Genomic DNA, 7192 nt, shown 5'->3' with positions numbered 1-7192 from the left:
GAGACCGAGGCTGCTCCGAAATCCGACATGCAACCTCCTTCGAAAGAAGGGGGGATGCCTGTTCCCCCGATGACCCCTGTCCAACCAGGGGCATCGGATAATCTGCTGGAAGCGCCGCGAGGCACTTCCATTATGGATGAGCACCGTGTCCTTATGGGCACGGTAATTGAAAGGGTTCAGTCTGCCAAAAGCGGACTAACCAAAGCCTGCAGCAGCCTGTTAACAGGTTTTGAGGTAAGCAGCGCAGAAAAGGAGAAAATCCCGGTGTAGACAGTAGCCCCTAAGACACTGTCCGGTGTTCGAAAAGAAAAAGGTGGATAAAGGATCAATCTCCTATTGCAGGAAACTAACTAAATTTGTATGAAGATGTATGCGCAGGCGTCGCTGTTGGCCACGACCTCACCTACTGCCGAAGTCTCTGGACTGAAGTAGAAACTGGCGGAGGCCGAGGAGGAGCTGGGCTGGGTAAAGAGGCAGCTCCAAGAAAGACAAGATAAGTAATGACCTGTCATGGATTCGAAAAGGGGGGAAATAATATGCAATGACCGAAGTATCATGATGTAAACAGAGGCGACGACCCATGTCGAGGCCCTGAAAGCGGCCCTGGTCGAAGCCGAGGGGAAGGCTATCAAGGAGCGGGCTGTCCATAAAAGGCTCAAGGCCCGGGTCAACGAAGTCCAACAGGAGCTCCAGGACGCGGTGAAGAAGTGCGAGACCTTGGAGCACAATGCGTCGGCTCAAGAAGCCGAACTTGCCGAAGCTCGTAAGAGTGCGGAGGTAGCTCGGATTGAAGCCCAAGGCGCCCTCCATGAGATCCAGGAGGCCAGGAAGATCGCGGCGTGTAAGGCATTCAATATGCAAAGCAGGAGTGTGAAGAGGAAATTCCTTTTACTAACCCAGATTCGGAGTTCTCCAGGGGCCTTTGCTGATCTGCCGCGCAGTGTGACCGATGTTGTGGAGTTCTTCCGAGCCGAAGAAGGGAGTCCCGCAGAGAAGCTGTTCTGGTTGCAATATTGCGTGCCAGAACATCTGGTGCCCTTCAGCAATCAGCTGAAACAACTGGTCGAGCTGCACAGGGTGGACGAACTGGCCATGAAGGATATGATAGTCCGGCTGTGGCCGGCCGGAGCTATTCCCAGCAGCTACTTCGGCCTCGTGAAGAAGCTAGTGGATGCCTGTCCTCGGCTAGATGTCATCAACCGGTCCGTCTGCATCGAGGGCGCGCGTCTGGCCTTCTCTTATTGCAAGGTCTGGTGGGCGAAGCTGGATGCTGTCAAGCTAGCGACCGGGGGGCCGCTGGAGGACAAGGAGTACCGCACACCTGAGCGATACTTCGGCGATGTCTTAGAAGGGTCCCGCATTGTTGCGGATAATTGTGGGAAGGACACCATCTTTTAATGAATGTATTCGAGCTTCCTCTGCCTTGTATGATGAAACAAAGTGTTTATACAATATAATGATTGTTATGTTTTTAAATTTTTACTTCCTGTGCGGCCGTGTTGTATGAAATCTGAGGGTTAACTAGTCGTCGGCTTCTGCCCCCACGTAGGTAGTACGGGGGTGTTCAGGATGGAATCTAAACAATCTTGATCCAATTAGATGGTCCTTGAAGGAGTTGTTTAGCGCAACGAACCAGGCAACCAGACTATGCGGCTGTAATGCCCTCACTTAGCAATAGGAGTGCGACAATAAAAACATGGGCGCAGCCCCTAGTATCCAGACTAGAGTGATATACGCATCTGATCGGGAAGTACCAATCCTTCGCATAATGCGGAAGAAATCTCCAATGATTTGCAACCTCCGAACAGCTGACCGGCTCTCGCCGCATCATAACAGTCAGTTTTCGGCTTTCTCTACTAAGGTGCTCCTTTGGATAAACCAAGGCACAATCGCAGTAGTTCTCCCTTTACTACCTTAGCCGATATAGCAGAACGTAAGGTAGCAAGCACAGGAGCCGGGCAACCCGACTATTGACCAAAGACATGATTCAGAGCCAATGCATATAATGCTAAATTCGAGGTGCCGAACTATACTTATAAAAAGTGTTCGGACTTTTGTTGCCGTAATGTGGGGTGCTATAAAGCCCCTGGCAAGCATCAAGCATACCAAAGTGTACGAGTGCTACCTGATAGGGTTATCCACAGGGGAGCTGAAAGAGAGAACAAAGAAAGAAAACCAAAAAGGTACAAAAAAGTTGGAGTCCAACAACTCCAGCCACAAACTGTTCTCATTGTAATTTAATTAGTACATCAAAGCGCATTGATACAGGTAGTGCGATAAGCAACAGGCTATTTGACATGTCGAAACCAAGGGAGAGCTGCATGTGGGTCCTGAAAAGCAGGTAAAGTTATCATTAACGGAATCACCTAAAGAGTCCCCCATATGTCTGCGTTACTCGCTATCTTGGTGTGTTTATCCTTCAGGAGGACCGGTGACCAGGCCATCAGATGGTGCCTGTGGGATTGAGACCTGAAAAGGAAACAAGTAAAAATGAAAGTATATGTGTATCCGATGTTGGTTGAGCCGTACTATGGATCACAAGCTAGCTATGCCTCCGTCGATGCCCATGGGATTTTGAGCGCGTAGTTATGTACGCGCGGCACGAATGCCACCACTTGATCAGAACTGCGACGGAGGCTGAATTGCTAGTCGAGCTCATGACGAGCCGAGCTCTCTCGCTGCAGAGTAGTTCGGACCCTCTTAACAGCGTCCGTGGGCTTGGCAGCCGAGTTAAGGTTCTGCTTGAGAAGGCCGCTCTATACTTCTGCTGCTAAGGACCTGTGTGCTCTTCTGTACGGAGGGAGCGTTTCGTATTTCCATTGACTGTTACGACGCCGTGTGGACCGCGCATCTTGAGTTTGAGATAAGCATAGTACGGTACTGCGTTGAATCGAGCGAACGCAGTGCGTCCGAGCAGTGCATGATAGCCGCTGCGAAATGGGATGATATCAAAGATTAACTCCTCGCTTCAGAAGTTGTCCCGAGATCCGAAGACAACCTCGAGTGTGATTGAGCCCGTACAGCGGGCCTCTACGCTTGGTATGACTCCTTTAAAGGTAGTCCTTGTAGGCTTGATCCTTGATGGGTTAATGCCCATTTTTCATGATGTATCCTTATAGAGAAGATTAAGGCTGCTACCTCCCTCCATAAGGATGCGAGTCAGGTGGAACCCATCAATTATGGGGTCTAAGACCAGTGCAGCTGAGCCACCATGCCGGATACTGGTTGGATGATCCCGGCGATCAAAAGTGATCGGGCATGACGACCATGGATTAAATTTTGGGGCGACTGGCTCTATTGCGTAAACGTCCCTGAGCGTATGCTTGCGCTCCCTCTTGGGGATGTGGGTAGCATATATCATGTTCACCGTTTTGACCTGGGGCTCTTCGTCATCGTCCTCGCTTTGCGATCCCTTTTCCCTATTCTCGATGTTTAATTTGCCGGACTGTTTAAAACCCCAGCAATCTCTATTTGTATGATTGGGTGGCTTGTCTGGGGTGCCATGAATCTGGCACAGACAATCGAGTATGCGGTCTAAGCTAGATGGGCCTGAATTGTTCTGTTGGAACAGCTTCTTCTGCTGACCGGACTTAGGGCCCCTGAATCCGGCATTGACTGCCGTGTCCTCGGTGTTATCACTGTTGTTTCGGCGCTTGTATCTGTTGCATCGAGACTTGTCTTTGCTAGTTTTAGCTTCAGGGGTGCCGGCATCGCTTGCATTGTTTTTGCTACGGGCCAACCAACTGTCCTCTCCTGCACAAAAGCGGGTCATGAATGCCATGAGGGCTGCCATGGATTTTGGCTTTTCTTGGCCAAGGTGGCGAGCAAGCCATTTGTCGCGGATACTGTGTTTGAAGGCTGCTAGGGCTTCGGCATCCTGGCAGTCGACGGTTTGGTTCTTTTTAGTTAAGAACCTAGTCCAGAATTTCCTGGCGGACTCTCCGGGCTGTTGAACTATATGGCTTAAGTCATCAGCGTCCGGAGGTCGAACATATGTGCCTTGAAAGTTCTCGAGGAAAGCCTCTTCCAAGTCTTCCCAACTGCCAATGGGATTTGCAGGCAGACTGTTGAGCCAGTGTCGAGCTTGCCCTTTGAGTTTATAGGGAGGTATTTGATGGCGTGGAGGTCATCGCCGCGGGCCATATGAATGTGGAGAATGAAGTCTTCGATCCACACCGCGGGGTCCGTGGTTCCATCGTATGATTCTATATTCACAGGTTTGAACCCTTCCAGGAATTCATGATCCAGGACCTCATCAGTGAAGCAATGAGGGTGTGTGGCACCTCTATATCGGGCCGTATCGCGACGTAGCTCGGATGGAGTCCGTCTGCGGTTTTCAGCCCACGCATGACTAAGTTTGTCACGTCCGAATAGATGGTCGTCGTCGCGTGTCGAGGCACACCCTCGCGATCCGTAGATTGATCTAGTGTGTCCTGGTTTATTGTTCAGGGTTTGCCGGAGGTCATATGTATGCCCATGGGCTAATTTACCTCTGCCTCTGCACTGAGGCGGGGCTGGCTGGTGTTCGGCGTGAGTTGCCGTTTTGTCTCGACCACGTGGTGGTCGGTCCGCCGCATTGTACGATGGAGGTATGTAGTTCGGCGCCTCCTCGTGAAACTGAGGTAACAGTTTGCGCTTTGGGTAGCTTTTGGTTGGGCGCTTGAGGCCGTACTCTTCGGCTGCTAGGACATCGGTCCATTTATCATTTAGCAGATCTTGGTCAGCTTGAAGTTGTTGCTGCTTCTTTTTCAGGCTCTGTGCAGTGGCAATTAGCTGGCGCTTGAAGCGCTCCTGCTCAAGAGGTTCCTCGGGCACGATGAAATCCTCAGTGTCGAGGCTCACCTCGTCCTCGGAGAGCGGAAGGTAACTATCGTCCTCCGAATCTTCGTGTGTGGCCTGTTTACCGGGGCTAACCTGCCCGCCTTCCCATTCGTCTTGTTCATTAGTTGTATCGACGGGGTCTTCATTGTCTTCGGCACCTTCTGGAGTGTTGTCTTCTCCTGTGCCCGTACTGTTGTCTTTGTTGCGGCGTGACTTAGAGCGGCGCCGCTGACGCTGGCGCTTGGACTGTATTTCAGAAGGTTTATCCTCAGCGGGATCTTCCTTGTCCTCGCCTCTATTCTCCTTTGGTGCATCCACCATGTATACATCATACGAGGAAGTGGCCGTCCAGCGTCCGGTGAACGGCGGGTTCTGGACCTCTTCTTCTCCGGCATCGTCGTCCATACCGTCGATGTCCTCAGAGTCGTAGTCAAGCTCCTCGGTCAAATCCTCGATCGTGGCTATGTAGTGGGTGGCGGGTGGGAAACAAAATTCTCCACCGCCAGCCCCTAGTTCAAGCCGGATATAGTTCGGCTGTGAGTCATCTGTCAAGGACAGGTTCTTTAACGAGTTTAGCACATCGCCCAAAGGCGAGTGCAGGAAGATGTCTAGGGCGCTGAATTCGAAGATCGATAAACGATCAAGCTCGGCGTCCGCGGGCTCACGTGGTTCGGAACTTTCGGCCAGATACGAGTCCAGAGTTCCGCTGACAGAGACGTCATGAGAGGTTAAGTCTGTATGCGGCTCCAATGCCGTGGAATCTGTGGCTTCCGTGGTAGGGTTGATCCTCCCGTCCTTGGGTGGCGCAGCTTGCTCCGGATCTAGGGCCAGAGCCGTTACAGGAGCGATCTCCTGGACGCAGCCTGATGACAGATTTAGGTCATGATCATCAGGGTGGCCGGGAGCGGCTACCGCGGTCTCGAATCCAGCGAAGATCAAGTCTCCACGGATGTCCGCAACGTAGTTCAAGCTCCCAAATCTCACCTGATGGCTAGGGGCGTAGCTTTCGATCTGCTCCAGATGGCCAAGCGAATTGGCCCACGATACGAAGCCGCCGAACACGAAGATCTGTCCGGGGAGAAAGGTTTCTCCTTGGACGGCGTCATTATTGACGATTGAAGGGGCCATCAAACCTCTTAGCGGCAGCACAGTGGAACTCTCAATGAAAGCACCAATGTCGGTGTCAAAACCGGCGGATCTCAGGTAGGGGGTCCCGAACTGTGCGTCTAAGGTCGATGGTAATAGGAGACAAGGGACACGATGTTTACCCAGGTTCGAGCCCTCTCTATGGAGGTAATACCCTACGTCATGCTTGATCGATATTGATGAATATGAGTGTTACAAGAGTTGATCTACCTCGAGATCGTGATGGTTAAACCTTAGAGGTCTAGCTTGTATGGCTAAATAATGAGTATCCTATCCGGACTAAGTCGTCCGGTTTATATAGACACCGGGAGGATCTAGGGTTACACATGGTCGGTTATAAAGAAGGGAATCTACATATCCAGTTATCAAGCTTGCCTTCCACGCCAAGGAGAGTCCCATCCGGACTCGGGTGAAATCTTCGGTCTTCGTATCTTCATAGTCCATCAGTCCCGCCCATGGCTAACAGGTCGGACGCCCGAGGACCCCTTAATCCAGGACTCCCTCAGCGGGCGTAATACATGGTCGCCTGGAGATCCTAGGGCCCCCAAACTCCACGTCCACGCGGATGTGATCCGGGAGTCGACCGACAAAGAGGTCGGCCCGCTGCTGCGCCGTCACGCCCGACGCGTGGCAAGCTAGGGCCTGGAAACGGTCGGCGAAGTCCTGAACCGTGGAGGTTAAGGGAAGGCGACCGAGCTCCGCCAGACTGCTCCTGCGGATCGGTGGCCCAAAACGAAGGAGGCAGAGCTCGCGGAAGCACTCCCAAGGGGGCATGTTGCCCACGTCCTGCTCGAGGGCGCAGTACCAGGTCTCTGCCGCGCCGCAAAGGTGGTAGGAGGCGAGCCAGGTATGCTCTGAGGCGAGGGTGCGCTGCCCGCGAAAAAACTGCTCGCACTGGTTGAGCCAGTTGAGGGAGTCCTCCGTGCCGTCATGGGTGGCGAAGTCTAGTTTGGCAAACCGTGGCGGTGTCTGAGTCGGGGCGGCGTGGCCGACTGGCTCGGAGGTGCGAAGTAGCGAGGATTGGGGCGCCCGGTCAGCATGGCCGCGGCCCATGGAGTGCCCCGCCGAGCCGGAGGGATCGCCGAGCTGCAGAGTGGGCACCAGCGGGTCTCCAGCCGACGTGTAGACGGGTGGCGGCGATGATCCGGTCAGCCAGGCCGGTATTGGGGATGGTGTCGGCGGGAAGCGCACTTGCTGGATCGGTACGCCGCCCTGCGTGGGTGAC

This window comes from Triticum dicoccoides, chromosome 1A (genome assembly GCF_002162155.2).
Source record: "Triticum dicoccoides isolate Atlit2015 ecotype Zavitan chromosome 1A, WEW_v2.0, whole genome shotgun sequence".
In the NCBI taxonomy this organism is placed as follows: Eukaryota; Viridiplantae; Streptophyta; class Magnoliopsida; order Poales; family Poaceae; genus Triticum; species Triticum dicoccoides.
The sequence above is the reverse complement of the archived record's forward strand: the minus strand, read 5'-3'. Positions refer to the sequence as shown.